Below are 19,104 nucleotides of genomic sequence, written 5' to 3' on the forward strand. Positions count from 1 at the left end.
GAGCATTTACTATATGTGAATTATTGTTTGTATATGTATTGAATGATACTGTGGGTGTGAGTGTCCCCTGAAAACCACCCTGAATGGTAATACATTATTCTTCTCCTCTTTATAGATGAGGAAACTCAGACCAAAAGTAGTTAAGTAATCTGAACTAACACGAAAAGCTCTAAAAGAGCAAAGTCAGCATTTGAAGCAACCTTCTTATTTCCTGTCTTTGTAACATCTGTCTTGTATCTTGTATTGCCTTTTAGTAAAAGGAGCAGATCAGAACTAATGTCAACATGTGTTAAGATGCTCCTTTAATGTGCTTCTCTTGGATGTTCTCACTAATTTCTGTGACTTGTTAATGAATCATATAAGCCTTAATATGCCAAATACCTGTGACTAATTCCATTTTTTAAGAAACATAGTTCCCATCTCAGTCTCTTGTTTTATTTACTTAATCCAGAAGAGAGATACTGATGAAAGTTTTATGCCCAATGGTGAAACATGGAGGAAGACTTTGGAACAGGCTGAGATTGAGGTTCTTGAATACATGGTTGTACGGGTAGAACTTTTCTGCCTTTACCCAAGGCAGCCCCTAATATTCACTAAGGTAGCTCTGAAGCTTTGAGACAACCAGGTAACAATAGTGACATTTTTCATAAGTGGAAACTAGTATGGCATATAGGTCATTCCAATACTCAGAAATTAATGTTCTGTTTCCTTTTTAACACATAACAATTTTACTGGAGTTATAGTTGATGTCTATTTAAAGGAGTTTTCTAAGGGCATCCTGCGGGCATGTTAGTTGTCTAGGTATTTTTTAATGTTATTTTTTTGAGGTACAGTTTCTATATAGGTGCACAATTTCATGCATTTTACTAAATGTATACAGTCATCTAACCACAAGTACAGCCCCTGGAAAACACTGATTGATTTCTGTCCCTATAGTTTTGCCTATTGTGGAATGTCACGTATGCAGAACCATATGGTAGTAGCTATCAGTGACTGCCTTCTTTCACTTAGCACAATGCTTTTGTGTGACAACCACATCACCCACATTGTGACATGGATCAACAGTTTGCTGTTTTCATTATGGAGCAGTGTTTCATTTTATGGATGTACCACAATGTGTTTGTTCATCCCCCAATTAAGACATTTCTATTGCTTCCATTTTTTTGTGATTATGAACAAGGCTTCCATCTATAAACGTCTATATACAGATCTTTGTGTAGACAAGTTTTCAATTTGGGGAGAGTAAACATGTAAGCATTAGATTTCTAGGTTACGGTATTATGGACTGAATGTTTGTGTCCCCTCAGAAACAATCATGTGTTAAAGCCATAACCTTCACTGTGAAGGTATTAGAAGGTGGGTCTTTGAGTTGGGGGTGTAATTAGGTTTAGATAAGGTCATAAGTGTGGAACTCCCATGACGGCATTAACGTACTTAAGAGAATACAAAGTGACATCAGAACTTCCTCTCTCTTCCATGGGAGCACACATCAAGAAGAACATCTGCAAGCCAGAAAGAGGGCCCTCATCAAGAACTGAATCTGCCAGCACCTTGGTCTTAGACTTTCCATATTCCAGCACTGTGAGAAATAAATGTCTGTTGTTTAAGCCACTCAGTCTGGCATTTTGTTATAGCAGCCTGAGCTTACTAAGACATATGGTAAGTATACATTTTATGTAGATTTTTGACATACTTATCTTTTAATTTTTCTGTGGAGGCCCAATTCACTCACTTTCATCAATTATATTTTATTTGTACCTGAAATTTTAAATCTTTTCAAAAGTAAATTATAAATTTTTAAATATATTCTAATTTTGCTTGCTATATTAATACTCCCAAATAACTCTTAAATTCAAACATATGATCTACACCATATGCCAAATACATGTGAAAAATTCCATTATTTAATAAAGAATTATATATTACTTTATTTTCTCCCAAATATTTAATTTATATGTTAAAACTTATGCTTCACATGCTGAAACCAAAGTAAACATCCTATGAAAGACAGTGGCAGGTAGGATTAGTGGAAGAAGAAACTTACATAAATGTAAAATTTAATCAATCCTTCTTCACGAGGGCCTAATTTAATCAATGCACCTGCAGTTGATTGCTACCTTTTAATGTGTATATCATATATACCTTTTAATGTGTATATCATATATCACACACGGAGTGAGGGGAAGGCACATCACTGTTGCACCTTGAAATATGAATAAAGAGATAAAAATAGAAAAGAGAAAAAAATGAGTTAGATGATTACAGCATTTTGCAGGAAGCTAGCCAGACAGGCCCTAACTATATTTTAGATCTATTGAATTAAATCATAAATGAGTCATTGTCTGGGAGAATAATTTATAGTAAAGTATCAACTTGACTTTGTTGGCATAGAAATTACTGGTATAATGCATTCTATAGCAATCAGGACAAAACATGTATTTGGAGTGCACTTATATCCTAAAGGAAAGGTAGAGAGTGCTCTGCAGAAGGAAAGAATAACAAAATGGATACCATTAGAATAAATTTCACAAGTTTAAAACTGCATTAAAAACCAGTAATGAATGTATCAATTAAGAGACAGTCAAGAATAACTGCCCTAAAATAGTAAGAAAGCTGATTCAATTAATTGGAATATCTGTCTGTCTATCTATCTATGTGCCTATCTATCTATGTATCTATCTATGTATCTATCTATGTATCTATGTATCTATCTATCTATCTATCTATCTATCTATCTATCTATCTATCTACATAGTAGCTCAGAATAATTCCCTTTGGAAATTGTCATGTTATCCCATTCATTCGGCTTTTGGGTCACAGCAGATGGTGGAGCCTCTGTGTTCCTTCCCATCCCAGGCAGGATGGAGAGCCAGCATGTTGACTGGCATTGTGACAGCCTGGGCCCTGGAGTTCCTGAAGTGATGCCTGCTGGCACTGGATCTATACAGTTATTTTCTAAATGGTTAAGTCTCAGTAGATTCTGATGAACATCTTTACAGGACAATTAGACATATTTTAGAGATTGCCATTTGCTTTTCCTTGAAATAACTCTCTTAGCTGCATGTCTGCACTTAAGTCCTGCACATTATAGTCCATTATACTCATAACAAAACGATAACAATAATTTCTCCTTTTTCTTCTCACTAACTTTTTGGAACAGGTGACTTTGTCCCTTTATACATGTCATACTCTGTGCTAAATTGTACCTGTATATTATTTCCAATCATCATAACTATCCTGTGATTTGTAATTCTTATTTTAAAAATGATAAAGAGAGCATCAGGAGTAGATAATTTGTAATATGTTAAATTGGTTGAATTATGTAGTCAGGTCTGTCTTGAGGTTATTTCTGGTGGACACTGTGGACCTTATACAAGAACAATCATTTTTCTCTTCTTCCTCATTAGCAGGTACCTTGATATTATTCAGGTATTCTTTTTCTTTCCCCCATTGCAGAAATATAGGCCAGTAACTTTAAAGCATCCAGGACACAACTTTCCTCTGGCTACTTGTGCTAGATAGGGAATTTATACCTGATTAAGGTAGACTCAACCAGATCAAAGAAAATTATTAATATTCAATGCTGAGGTTTTTCCCCCAATGATTATGAACAGGAAGATTCTGCCTCTATTGCTCTAGAGCAGATATCTTGTGACAACAAGCAAAACTAGGGTAAGGATGATGCCAACACTCCAGGAATGATGGGTAAGGAAAGACAGCTAGAAAGAAACATGGACCTTGGTAACACCATTGAGCCACTGACTCAATCAGCACTAGTGCACACCTTTGCTCTGGGCTTCTTTTTACGTGAGATAATAAATATATTTGTATTGTAGGCCAGTTTGTCTAGTACTTAAATACAAAAGCATGCTAACTTGTAGCCTGTATAGTGTATTCTCAATAAGCAAACGCCAATCAATAGCTGTCTCCATCCCCCATACAGAAACACACTAACTCTCAATAGTGTTTCTGTGTATCTCTGTGGAAAAGAGCAAAAGATAGAGCTGTAGCATGTGGCCTAGTTCAATAGTAAAGCAGTTTAAATAATGATTGCTTGTGCAGGATTCTCATTTTATGGAACTAAGTAAAGCTATATACACATGTTTAGGGCCATGGCCATATATTACAGTTTATCCCTGCACAGAGCTCTATGTAATTTGAAGGCAGCAGCAGAGAAATGATGAAGATTGCTCTCCTGGAGCATAACTGCAATGAAGATATCCAGAGCTGAAGCCCTCATCACCAGCAAACCACCTAAGGTGAAAGCCTGATAAATTAATTCATCTTGTAGCATAAGGTGGCATTCTTTGCCTTTAAATATATTCAGTTTATCTGCCATCATCTGTGGGAATGGATCACTGGGCAAAAAGCTATCCCCAGAAACATTTTCAGATAAGATGATGATTTTTCTCTAAAAATTGTATTTTTATGTAAACCACAGCCCAAATATAGTTGAATTGCAGTCAGAGAGCATATTCATCTCCAAATTATGCATCGAGATGCATCTGATGACCTTGAAAGTATATCTATTTGGAAGGGTTTAGTGCTGCTCTTAAATAGGTCTATATTTTTAAATACATTATGTTTCCATGCAAAATATAACAAAATATGTGTGCCTATTAAAAACTTAAAATCAATGTTTCAAGTTTAATGCTATAAAAATGAATTTTCATAAATATGAGTAACAGAGACATGGATGCTAAAGATAGAAAAGCAGTTTTTTTGTTGGAATACAAAATGCTTATATCACTCTGAGGATTTTTTTATACATGAAGTTCCCCCCTACTCCCCTTAAGCTGCTGAGGCAGCAATGCATATATTTATTACTCTTTTCTAATTTTGAAAGGCATGACAACACTTTGGACAGTCCTATGAAAACAGTCATCTTTTAATAGTTGTAAGTAGATAAATTAATTAAAATTCTTTCCTTTCCCATGTTAAGAAAGCTACTGGTTCTAGGGCATTCATGTATATGTTGAGAGAAATGTTCATAGACAACTAAATTCACATGCAAAACTGGTAGTTTTTAAATTGTATTAATTGGTATATTGATGTCTGCTATTTTCTTTAAAAAGTAAGTTTTCAGTGAACCCAATTCAGTGTTGTTTTCTACAGCAACTTGAAAATGGGAAGTTATTTTTTGTTTCCTTTAGTTATAAATTAAAGAACCGTAAGCACTAAAGAAACTTGACTCCTATCTAGTATTTTATTACGTGATAGTAAGAGAAGGAAAGTAACTGGGTCATCTCATCCTTACATCCCTGAATTTTGAAGATGTCTATAAAGTCCTTGAGAATATGCTGAGCTCAGTCTGTCAGGTACCTTTCAAGGAATCTTCACGAAGAGGTTTTTTTTTTTTTTTCTTTTCTTTTCTTTTTTACTGGAGGACTAAAGGAGACATTATTTGCAACTACTGTCACAAATGCAAGTAAGAAGTCTTCAGCTCTTAGTAGACTACGAGTAGCTCAGAGTAGACCGATCCCATTTGTTACCATAACTGCCAAATTCTTGTTAAGGCCTTTATTCTCCTGGTTGGAAAAGACATCTCTGCACATGTGACTGATATGCAAAGTGCTCCTTGAATATTAATATTGACCAGAAATTTTAGAAAAAATTATTTAATTTTATCAATCAAATATTCCCCAAGATGAGGAAGTCTATAATTTGTGGTTTTGAAAATAAAGTAGAAGTATTACACAAAGCAGGTCAAACCTACATTCTGGCTGGCTCTCTGCAATTTTAATTTGGAGTTTATTTTTGTCCTTAGTGAACACCTTACATGCTTCATTAGTTTTTTCACCATTCCAGAATTGTGAAATGTTGTGATATTTGCCCAAAATTATTTTTCATATCAACCCTTTATTCACATGAATCATAGGCATGGTTCATTTACTATGAACAAGGAGCTCACTTGGACCAAATAGTCAAAAAAACATAAGGAGAAATCCTAAGTTTTAGAATTGTTTAAACTCCTCACAAATGAATTACATTGGCCTAGAGACGCCTGTAATACTTAAGAAGGGTTTGCTTTGTGCTGGACACTGGTCTAAGAATTTTGACTGTATTGACTCAGTTCACAGTTCTACAAATTAAAATTTATTGGTGTTACTTCTATGTGTTGTAAGTCATCTTACAGGTGAGGAAACTGAGGCAGAATCAGAATTTAAATTCTAGCAGACTACCTTCAAGTTTTACATATTTAATCATTACCTAAACTTTCTGCCGTAAATATTTTTCTGCAACTTGACTTACTGTGCAGAGAGAACCAGCAAAACTCTATTTGTCCTTTAATTCTTTCTTACTCTGGATCTACTTTAAAACAATTATTTACTTGTTGTAATTTCAGAAGTTTTAGATGCATTCCATGAATTGAAGGAAATGGAATCCCCTTCCCCTTGTGAAATATCTCTCTCAGTATTTCATCTGGGTGGTAATGGAGTTTTCTAGAACAAGAAAATAAATTATATATGCAGACCCTTCTTGTATGTCAATAAAGATATACAATGGGTAAAGGGACATTCAATGATGCATTTAAACCATACTAAATGCTAAATGGAAAGGTGAATATTTGCCAAAGTTATGTATTATTTTTTGGCTGGCGTCTTTAAGTTGCAATTAAATCACAAAGTTGATATTGTCATCTTGAGATACTGACCTATTTAATTAAGTTTGTAGTGAAGCAATTATATGTTTATTAATAGGTATGAAAGATACTGTCAGTAAGCGTAAGTCATGGTTTTTGTCCATGTATACTTCAGTAAATGGATGAACCACACCACACCTGCAGAAATGAGAGAATATGTGGCATGACTGTATTTGGCCTCTAAATGTTAGAAAACAATCTGGGAAGAAAGTACTGAATGTATGTGAATCTTGGGCAAGGGGTGGATACAAAGAAGTTGGCCTCAAAGGGAAAAACTGTGAGAAGTGACACTGAAGTTGTCTAAATGTAGATTTAGAAGACAGGACACTTTTTGTTTGTGTGAAAATATATGAAGAAAATTATGAATATGAGAGTGTGCACAGTTCATTTAGGGTATATCTAAAGTAGATGATGTGAGACTAAACAAGTACAGTGGAGCTAGGGTGAGCACGATTGTCTTTGGTTCACGACATTTGGTTGTGCCCTGTCTTAAATATTGTGTTGCCACCTTGTCAGCCTTCCCCGAACACACCAGATACACAAAAACACCTCTGCACCTTTGATCAAACTATTCCTGTAGCCTACAATTATCTTTTCTCTATCTCCAGCTTATTAAAAGTCATATACCCTTCAAGGTTCCACTCAAACTCTTCTCTGAGTCATTTGATAATAGCCTCCCAATTAAACGTAATTATTCCATCACCTGCACTCTATAGTATCTGAAAGCTGCTACAGTTGGGCTGTTCTGTTCTGTCACATTAACTGTGGCTCACTGTTTGCATGACTCTCTTTCCCAGAGAGCAGAGTTGGTGTTTTTGCATCACTCCATGGCATAGGTAGATATTTTTGAATAGATTTTTCTTGATAGTATGTGTTGAATTGAGAGGAAACAGTTTGAAAAATAGCTCTGGGGTAAGATGTAATCCTAAGGGTAGACGGTGTCCAAAAATAAAGTGGAAGAAAGATAGTTTATCTATGGTCAGCTCATTCTTAGAGCATGCAAAGTACAGACATCATAGGCCTAGAATGACAGATCTGACCCTTGTGTGATGTGCTAGCTTTATGCTGCCCCACGGTGATAAAGAGAACTCTTTCCATTCCAGCCAACCCTTTCATGTATTTGTGTTCCATGAACAGCACAAATCATTTCCCAGTATTCCCAGTAATAAAAAAACAAAAATTACAAAAAAGATTCAATCTCTTGCCCTCTTTAGAACATGAAAGTCGATTGCACATAAGAAGGGCTGTTCATTGTTATAATCCATGTTTTGTTTTCAAGTTTAAATCTTCCAAAGTTGGATGATTTTTAAAAGTACATATCATCTCAGAGAAGCCACGTAAGAACTTTTATGAAATATACATTTATTTTTAAAAGTATATTTTAATTCACATTTGGTCTACTACATAAATGGATCAAAATGTAATTAAAGACATACTCTTTCTCCCAGGTCATCTGTGATTCAGAGACTAAGAAAACTAACTGAAGCATACTGTGGAGCGTCCTTTACTCATAGTAAATGACTTCCGGAGCCCAGTGCAAGCCCGCAGCACCCTCATCTGTAATATATTCAGCAGAAATGCAATGTAACACAACTTTTTTAAAATTGTTATTCAATATACAAAAGAAACCATAATACTAAAATTATTAGGTTGGTGCAAAAGTTAATTGTGGTTTTTGCCATTGAAAGTAATGGCAAAACTGCAATTACTTTTGCACCAAAATATTTCCATTTGGTTCCACAGAGCTGCACTCTATTTTTGATTTCCTTGCAATTAAATGAGGCTTTGTGACTGAGTTTCAACAAAGTCACCAGTCCCCATTTCACTAGGCGTGTGGATGGATAGCTTGTGCTCCAGGTCCAGGCCTGGCTAGTGGAAATCTACCAGCCATGTTCTTCCCAGCTCTTTTCCCACCTGCTGACTGTGTGCCAATGATCAGGGCAAACACGAAGGTGGCAGGTCCCCAGTAACCTTCCTCATGGCATGAGACAAGCCTCACAATCCTGACCCATAATAGATTATTTTTAGAGCAAGAAATGAACTATTATGTTCAGCCACTGGATGTGTGTGTGTGTGTGTGTGTGTGTGTCTGTCTGTCTGTCTGTGTCTGTGTCTGTGTTGGTAACAGTAGTCAGCTTGCCTTAAACAACAGAACCTCAAAAAAGCTTATCTGTTATGAATAGTGGCTGTCCATTCAGGGAAATTTTGTTCCCCACGGAAGACCTGTCAATGCCTGGAAACAACTGGGAGAAAGTCCTGTTGGCATGTAGTGGGTAGATGCCAAGGAGGCTGCTGAACACTTTACAATGCACGGGACACACCCCACAGCAAAGAATGATCTGACCCCACAAATCAGTGGTGCAGAGCATGAAAAACCTTGCATAATGAGAGCTAGTACTAGATAAAGTGTCACTCTTATTAATTATTAGCTGTTGAAAAACACATCTTTATCTTAAAGTGAGTTCTATTGCAAATATGTTAGCAATTAATGACCTTGGCCTAATGGAATTTGAAATTTCAGGATATTCTTTATGGTCTGAGTCAACAATATACAACAACAATTTCTGGATAAAACTTGAAGTAATTTGAATTTGTCATCAGAGCGCTTCTTATCCTCCCCATTGTCTTCCTGAACTCAATTTTCAGTGCTTCTTTGCTGTAGCATGCATGCATGCATGTATACACACATATACAGAAATGCACACACCACGGTAAAACATCCCTTGCTATCCTAACGTCTTTTTGCTTACTCCTGACAAACTGTGCTATCTCACTGAAGAACCATAATTGAGTAAATGGTCAGGTATCAATCTACATTTTCTATCATTCTATATGTCACTTTTTATACATTTGATTATCCAGGTCCCATTCTCTGAAGACTTTGCACTCTTATAAGTATCTAATACAATTTTTAAAACCACGTATTAATGATTTCATGCTGTTTTCCTTCCATAAGAATACACTAAGTTTTACATAGGATCCTATTATTTCAGGAGGACAATACCATGTTATGAAAAGAGCCGTGGACTGAGGATATGCAGTCTGTAGCACTAGCTAGATGACTATTGATTAACTAGCAGAGTAAAAGGTAGGCACTATGTTCTCTATAAATCAGTTTTGTTGCTTGAATGGGAAGAAATTTAACTGCATGATTTCTAAGCTTCATTTTAATAAATTTACTTTAGCACATTCATATTCATGCCACAAATACTTACTAAACACTGTTTTTTGTTTTTTTAATTTGAGATGGAGTTTTGCTCTTGTTCCCCAGACTGGAGTGCAATGGTGTGATCTCTGCTCACTGCAACCTCTGCCTCCTGGGTTCAAGCAATTAGCCCGCCTCAGCCTCCAGCGCAGCTGGGATTACAGGCATGCACCACCACGCCCGGCTAATTTGTATTTTTAGTAGAGATGGGGTTTTTCCATGTTGGTCAGGTTGGTCTCAAACTCCCAACCTCAGGTGATACGCCCACCTCAACCTCCCAAAGTGCTGGGATTACAGGCATGAGCCACTGTGCCCGACCTAAACACTGTTTTTATATAGGCACTGTGCTGATGGTGGAAACTTGACAATGAATAAGGTAAACATGACCTTTTCCGCAATGGAAATTACAGTCCCACCTCCTGTGTGCAGAGCATGGTTGAAGGCACTATGGAGGCTCCAATGATGTCACAGAAGGCACTTGCTTTTAAGGACTGGAAGTGCACTAAGAAAAATGATAAATATACCTATGACTGTAGTATGTGTTGGGCTGTGGTAGTTACTTTATTAGAGTTAAAAATAAAGTGCTATTGGTGATCAGAAGAAGGATTATCTCCAAGTTCAGGAAACTGAGATAACTTTCAGAAAGAAGGGAACATTTGAGCTAGTTATTTAAGAGTACAACAAATTCAGAGACAGAGAGAAACATTAAATATCAGCAAGAATGTACAAAATGGTGAGCTGAAAATATTGGAATAGTGTTTCTGTAATTGGAAAATACTACAGTGTTACTAAATTTCAAAGTGTATGTCTTTGTTTGTTAGAGTTGTTATAACAAAATATGACAGACTGGGTGGCTTAAATAACAATTTATTTTCTCAGACTGGAGACTGGCAGTCCAAGATCAAGGTGCTGGCAGGGTTAGTTTCTTCTGAGCTTTCTTTTCTTGATTTTCTAATGTCTGTCTTCTCCCTATTCCTGCATATGACCTTTCCTCTGGTGCACAAGCATATCCGGGCCCTGGTCGTCTTTTCCTATGAAGAGATTAGTCAAGGTCAGGCACGGTGGCTCATGCCTGTAATCCCAGCACATTGGGAGGCAGAGCAGGTAGATAACTTGAGGTCAGGAGTTCAAGATCAGCCTGGCCAACATAGCAAAACCCCATCTCTACTAAAAATACAAAAATTTGCCAGAAATAGTGGTGGGCGCCTGTATTCCCAGCTACTCTGGAGGCTGAGGCAGGAGAATCACCTGAATCTGGAAGGCAGAGGTTGCAGTGAGCCGAGATCACCCCACTGCATTCCAGCCTGGATGACAGAGACTCTGTCTCAAAAAAAAAAAAAAAAAAAAAATAGCTGGACACAGTGGCTCATGCCTGTAATCCCAGCACTTTGGAAGGTTGAGGTGGGTGGATCACCTGAGGTCAAGAATTTGAGACCAGCCTGGCCAATATGGTGAAACTCTGCCTCTACTAAAATGCCCAGGAGGCAAAGGTTGCAGTGAGTCAAGATTGCACCACTACACTCCAGCCTGGGCAACAGAGCAAGACTCTGTCACACATACACACAAAAAAATACAAGTCAGATTGACTTAGGTTGGATTAGGGCTCATCCTAACAGCCTCACTTTAATGGAATCACGTCTTTAAAGGTTTATGCTCCAAATACAGATATTCTGAAGCACTGGGGGCTGGACTTCAACATGTAAATTTTGGGGGGACACAATTCAGCCCATAACAGTGTGTGGGGGCTATTGTGAGAGATGAGGCTGGAAATAGACCTAATAGGGATTTAATAAAATTGAAGTAGGCTGAACTTTCTCTGTAGGTCCCATTCAGGATTTAGAGCAAGGCATTAACATCATCACATTCTGCTTTAAAAAGGTAAATCGGGCAACAAAAAGAATAGTACAGATAAGAATGAATAGACAAATCTCTTTGAAAGGTAAAATGGAAAGACACTAAAACTTATCAGATGTGATTTTTAGAGGAGAGAGAAGGGTCAAAGGATAACCCAAATTTCCCTGCATTTATCATTGGAAGCATGGGAGCCAGTAATAAATAACAGGATGAGAGTCAGAGAACACATAGCTTTGTGTAGGATGTGATGCCTTGGATTTCAGGTACACAGACATGGAGGTTTTGCTGACTGTCAGAAAAGGTGGCCAGAAAGCACTTGGTACACATATTTGGAATTCTAGGCAGGTGAAGAGGGTTGGTCCAGCAGCCTAGAGGTGATGTAAGCCACTTCAGAATGAGTTAGGATCCCAGTGCTTCCCACGTGTCCAGCGGAAAGGAAAACTAGTCTGGGACAGGGAGTGATGGCATGATAGGTTCTGACACTATCACAAGAAGGGGTTTTCAAAAGAAGGGGATGCTTTACATCCTCTAAACTGTGATGCCATCTCTGCTCACAACAGTGCTGCCCACCTGATGGGAATCGAACTAGCCAGACCCCATCTATCTCACAGTGGAAGCCCTGCAGTTTGAATTTCCCAACTTCCCAAGAAACTTTCTAACATTTGTCAGAGAGGAATGGCCCAGCCAGTGTTGATTTGGAGATTTCCTTTTAATCAAGCATTTTTGTGTAGAGTAGACACAACCCAGAGATTCTTATCCACTAACCCTGAAGGCAGGTGGTAGTGGTCACCCTCTGAACTCTCTTCTCTGGTTTGCATCAGGGCAAGTCATGTTTTCAATGAAAGTTCTTCTATCTGACTCCAATAGCATTATGCTAGTAGATCTGACATCAACAAGTTATTATTTAGTCTGCTGGGGAATACGCACTCTAGTCTATTTAAACTGTGGAGACTTGGACTCTTGCCTTTGTTAGTCTCTGAAATGCTATTACATTAATTGTTTCACCCTGCCCTATTTGATATACTGTTCACAATGAGAAGTGGGTGGCTTTATGCAAATGCATGCAGCATTATCTTTCCATTTTCCCACTCAGCATCCCATGTCTTTCCTCCTCATCTGTTTCCTGTTTTTGAATGCAATTTATTTTCTAAGTACCCAAAAGAGATGTTTCAACATTTGTTGATACTAACTAGTTCTGATCTTTCCTGCCCCCGCAACTGGAAAAACTCCAGTTGCAAAATAGCAAATGAAAACATTATGAAATCTCTCAGGAGAGCTAAATAAATGATCAGATGCTCAGGCGGCAAACTAAGTTACCAGAATCTTCTCAGGCATATGTTTGACTTTGACAATCTTCCTACTTCTCTGACTCTCCTATTGAACTGACCTCTGGACACCAATTCCAATTTATAAGTCTTTTCACACTGAACCAGTATATATATTATTATAACTGGAAGTCCCAGCTTGGATTACCAGAAAAAAAAAAAAACTGAAAATAAAAGCAGTGTTTATCACTCTATTACAAGTTTAAGTGCTATGCAGACACCCTCAGGATTTAAGATCAGAAACTTTCCCCAAATTAGAATTGACAATGTCTTCATTGCTGTACTTGGGTTTACCACTTTGGAGTACTGAGCTATATGATGAAATTATTGAGCAGGTAGAGCGATGAAAGCAGTTGAGTTGGAATAAAAGGCAATAAAGAAGAATATTACTCTCTCTTTGAACACAAACAAACAGAAATCTGTGTTTGACAACTGTGAGATATGTACATTTCGAAGGTTAAGATATGGAGGGCATAAGAAAATAGCTCTTTCATGATTGTTTAAGTTAAAACTATAGAAGCCAGCAAATATAAAAGATGAATCCTGAAAGGACAATTGTATAGAAGTCAAAAACATCCTTTCCCTTAATAAAAACAAACTGACTAAAGCCAATATGAGGCATTTCTGCTCTTTTAGGTTGAACTATATGTTTCCAAGTACTTTATAATAATAATATTTCCCACACTTCAACACAGCAGTAGAGAAATCTGAGTGAATTGCTATCTAAATGAACAGACCTTAGGAAATGGAAAAGCTGTTCAAATCTAACATGGCAGCTTAAGAAACAAATTCCTTCCCGGGAAAACTTTGGAAGCATGATGAATGGAAACTTCTCCATTATCTCTTGCATCACTGGAGCTGAAGCCTCTCTATTTTTAATTTTTAATTGGATGTAATAACCTGAACTGTTGGTCAGCCATACTAAACAGCTTGGTTTAAAAGGAAAAAATAAATAAACTCCCACTCAGAGCAGATGTAAGTTCTCTGTAGGGAGAAAAATAATCACAAAATGGTTGTGGAATATAAAATTCCAAATAAAAATCCTTTTAATTTGTCTTGGATGTTCGAGTAGGGGGAGTGCAGCAAGCGGAGTTTGTGTGCTTTGCAAGCAATTTCTGAAAATGACAATGCCAAGTCTATTTAGCGCTTATAATTACCTGTCACCGTGCTTCCAGGCACTGGCTGGAGACAAGGGAGCTGCACGCCTGACAGTGCAGTGCTGCCTGGGAGATAAAAAAAATGGGGACATGCCTGGGGCTTGCTCATCCTGACTGTGTCGTGTGGGAAGATAAGCCCGCTGACTCAGTCCTCCACTGTAGGTAAAGCAGTTATGTGGCCCCAAGCAACTGCACCTCTGCTCCAGGGTCAAAAAAACAAAAGAAGCGTCAGACAAGTTTGACTGCACTACCAAGACTAAAAATCAGAGATATTTCTATTTTTAGATGCACTCGGTATTTTTTGAAAAAGTATAAATCTTATAAATTGAGTTATTTGATTTGTTAATTCCTGCTGATAGCTGCCTTTTTGATGTAATGATTACTTTTACTTTAAACTTTGAGACCTTTCTGCCGTCCTAGGTCTCCTATCAATTGCCAGCCCACTTGTTGGTGAGTATGAATGGTTTCCTGGAGTGTCTTATCTCACTCCTTGGATATATTTGGCCATTTTCATGACTCAACTCAACCTCCAATTTTTGGTGTATTATAATATGGGTACATTAACTTTAATAAAGATATTGCTATAGCAAACAAAAGATATTCTAGGAGTACCCATGCCTGTCCAAGCTCCACTGGACTTATCTTTCAGTTCTCTTCCAAAATAGGAGTTAAGTGAAAGGTATTAACTCAAGAATCAGAAGACTTTATTTGAGTATATGCTTTGTAGGGTGAATTCAGAAAACAAAATAAAAACAAAGAAAGACAAAATTTTTTTGTTTCTTCATTTGTAAAACATGAAGTATATCTTTTGCCTCTCTGTTTCTGAGTGGGCTGTCAAGTATAAATGAGATACTATAAGTGAAAGCATATTTTGATCTGTAAAATGCTGTGCAAGGCATGCATGATAATAGTAGAGATGCAAAACCTGACTCATTGGTAAACAGAAAGCACCTGGAGGACAGGGGAGTCACATATGTTGTACTGTTCTGTTTTGTCATTTGGATATGTTTGCCTTCTGTCCAAAATAAAAGGTTAAGGTATGTTGTTACTGTACATGGTTGTGAAATCATTTTAATAAAACTAACTAAGAGTAAATATGTGTGTTTGATCATTTATTTATTCACTTAAGATATATGTGTGTGTTTATTCATTCATTTATTCATTTGTTCTGGAATGGAGTTTTGGCCCTCCAGAAATGCTAAATCCCTTCTTCAGGTCCCTCTTATACCATTCCAGGACTTTGTTCAAGATTTAGTGGAAATCTAGCCTCTCAATTAAGACAACAGCTGCTTTGGACAAGAGCATAGATAAGAGGCATGCTTATCGTACTGAATGGTAATCGGTTTGTAAAAGGGATTTGCAATGTGTTGCAAGGAAATGAAATTTATTGAGAATAGTGTTGGATCTGTATCTGTAGGGAGAATAAGTAAATAAAATTATACTAACACTTAGGTTGAGATATGGGGACAAAAAATAGAGGGGCATATATAGGGTTGTTACCTCATCATGTGCCTGTCTGTTTCTGCATTTGAGGCTTTGCCTAATTTGGATATGACTTTGTTTTCCAATTGAACTGATATGGTACATATTATAATGAGTTCATGGAATGCTAAAGGGCTGTGAAGCTTTGGAACCCTAGGGAGCCTTTGGTGGTCCTGATATAGAAAGGATTTCTATAGGTGAATGGCCTCATGATACATTTCTTCCACAAGAAGAGACTGGTGAAACTACAAATTACTTGCTTCTCAAGATCAGCATATTTTCAGAAGAATGGAAGATACGCAGTGTCGTCAAAGTAAAATGAACTTCTGAGCCAAATTAATTACTGTCTGAAGTATTGACATGCTTGAAACTTGAAATGAATATACAACTCGATCAGACTTCATTTTGTCTTTTTGAAGAGTTGTATGAAATAGTTTTATTGTTCACTTGAGATACAATAAAACCTGAAACTAGAATGCAGTCAATTAAGCTGCCTGAAAATGAGATGATGACTATTGTAGAAATATATTGGAAAAGATAGAAGGGAAGAAAGAACCTTTCGTCAGCGCACACTGGATTCTTACAGGAATCAAATCAAGTGCTTTCATGCTAGAATTAGGACCAGGTTCAATCCAAGTGACAGTCATCTTGAGACACTATGTATTCATCAATAGGACATGTGCAGCATTCTTCAGAAATCACAGCCAAACTCTGATCCCTCATATTCTATATACAATGGTTACATAGCTCAGCTTCTTTAAAGGTATGTTGGGACTGAAATGCTCATACAGGGATGGAATAAGTAGAAATTATCATCCTTGGGGGTGTATCACAAGGAGTATTGATAAGAAAGATTATTTTTAACTTGCCGAAATAACAATCATAGAATAATTTATACCACAAAATTCAATATTTTGTGGATTAAATGCTTAAACATAATTATCAGTTGTTAACTCTTTTCTTTGTCTCTTTGCTCTTTGTCTCTCTCTCTCTCCCTGTAAAATACAGATATAATTTTATTATGTGTGATGTTAGAAAGCAGGCTTGCCACACTAGGGTATTAGTAAAGCCTTATCTTTGTTCTTATTCAGGTTCTCTTGTGTACTCTGAAAATTATATCATTCACTAATATTGACTAGAATTTATAGTCAAGTGAGGTTGGTAAAGCAAACCACTTAACTCTCCAAGCAACGATTTAAACCCAGCTGACCATACATTGACTTTCCAGCACTTACTATGGAGGTAGGCACTCAATATATATTTCCAGAATGAATTAATCAGCATCTTACCTTTGTCTACATTTATACATATCAGATTCATCATTTTATTCCTTTACATTAGAATGGATCTATCAATGACAAAGCATTTCTGTCACCATTGCCTAGATGTGTTCAACATTCAGACCTCAAAGTACAGAAGTTTTACAACCCCAAACTGTATTTCTGAATTGTTTTTAGTGCCCTATCTAGGTATTTCCATTCCTTTCTTGCTGTGTCAGATTCTGGACAACACAGAACATGTCTGCTATTTTGCTTTCCTCGAATGTGATAATGATGTGTAAAAAGCCTACTGTTTATGGACACCTGTAAATGACTGATGCAGTTGCAGAGGAAAATATTGGTTGTTGCTATTTCCTAGACTAAGTGTTAAACGGACAATTTCTCTATTTCCCTCTGTTAAGTGATCCCTCTGCTACTGCAGCTGGTGTTAAAATCTATTTCTTTGCAAACAAATTCTGCTTTCCCATGGTATTGCTGTTTATCTAATTTTGTCTGCTTTACATGTTTATTATAGCAAAAAAACTTCAATGTCAAAAGATCCTGGGAATAAGAAACAGAACTTGAGACATGCTTATTTTCTTAATATAGTATCTATCTTTTTGCTGGCACCTCCTGTTCATTTTGGGAAAGATTTTTTTTCACCTGCTGAATTACATTCTTCTGTGACTGTTCTCTTTTTGTAGTTGCTTGTTTTCAAATCACCACAAATGGGAAGTCATCATACTGATAGGTGGGTATTACTTCGCTCAAGAAGAGGGTTGCTGTGTGAGGAGGATAGTGCAAAGAGAATGAAGCACAAAGAAGGAAAAATGTTTTCGATGTATGTTTATGTATGTTTTCTTTTTCCTCTACGGATTACTTTCAAAGCCTTTGAGCTCACACTATGACCTTTTGTTTAGACATATTTTTGTGGTTCTGCATTGATCGAGCCACTGCTGCATTTGGTTGACTTTTCTTCCAGCTGAGAAGCAGGTAAGGTACAGCAGTACAATAGAACAGAACTGGAATTAGGCAGCATGCAAATTGTATAAGTCCGGCCCATGGCCAGACAATAGCCCTTCACTCTGGCTGTAGTTGATAACTTAGTGAAGGAAAGCTGTCCCTTGATTGGATTAAGCCTGCTATTGCACATGCACAAAAGACCAAAATTAAAAAGAATTGTCTGTGAAACAAAAGGAGGGTTCCTGAAAATAACCAGAGAAAAGCACATTTTCCTCAACACCTTTTGCAAAAGAGAGAGTCAGTCTAAAAAGAGCTTGCTTAGTCATTGGAATGTGTATTTGACAGTAGGCTTGTTCTTTGACCAAGGATAAATTAATGAGGTGAACTTTGGTCAAACAATGGACATAATGATCCATAAGGAAAACAAAACACTGTTCTATAAAGGGAAGGAGGTTGATTTGGTTAGCAACCTAAATAACTGAAATATCATCAGAAGTTCCACAGAGTCACATTTTTTAAAGGATATTTTAAATTTCCCATAGTAAAGCCTTTTTGCTTGGGTTTGATTCATGTATGCCCTTGGAGCTTAGATATTAACTGCAAGGTCCTTTAACACAGGACTCAATTTCTGGGGGAAAAAAAAGAATTGCCAAATGAAGACTGGCAGAATAGAAAGAAAAGCTAAGAATCAGGAATAAATAATACTAAGATAATTCATATGAACAAATCAATTCAACTAAAAATTTTCAAAAAATTAGTATGCTTTGAATATTTGACATTATGATAAATACCTCACAAATATTATGATATGTGGTCCTTACAGTATAATCATTTGTAGCTATTTTGATTCTTATTTTAAATATTATGAATCTCATTAGGGCTATATTAAGGTTCAGTTCAGTAATTTACATAAGGTTTCACAACTAGTAAGTGGCAGAGATAGATTGAACACAGCCCATGTTCCAAATTCCATATTCTTGACCACTACACTATATTTTCCCAGATGAATTCTTTAAAACTCGGTCCTTGGAAGCAGTCTGAAGAAATATGATGGCAAAATAAATTAGAGAAATACTGTAAGCTATAATCAGTTATCTTATCCCTTGGTGATCCACTACATTTTGTGATTGACAAACGTGCCATACATTTATCAATTAAAGCATGGTAAGTTCTGAAGTTACACAGTTTAGTACATACTTGTAATAAATCTAACATT

This window comes from Theropithecus gelada, chromosome 12 (assembly GCF_003255815.1).
Source record: "Theropithecus gelada isolate Dixy chromosome 12, Tgel_1.0, whole genome shotgun sequence".
Lineage (NCBI taxonomy): Eukaryota > Metazoa > Chordata > Mammalia > Primates > Cercopithecidae > Theropithecus > Theropithecus gelada.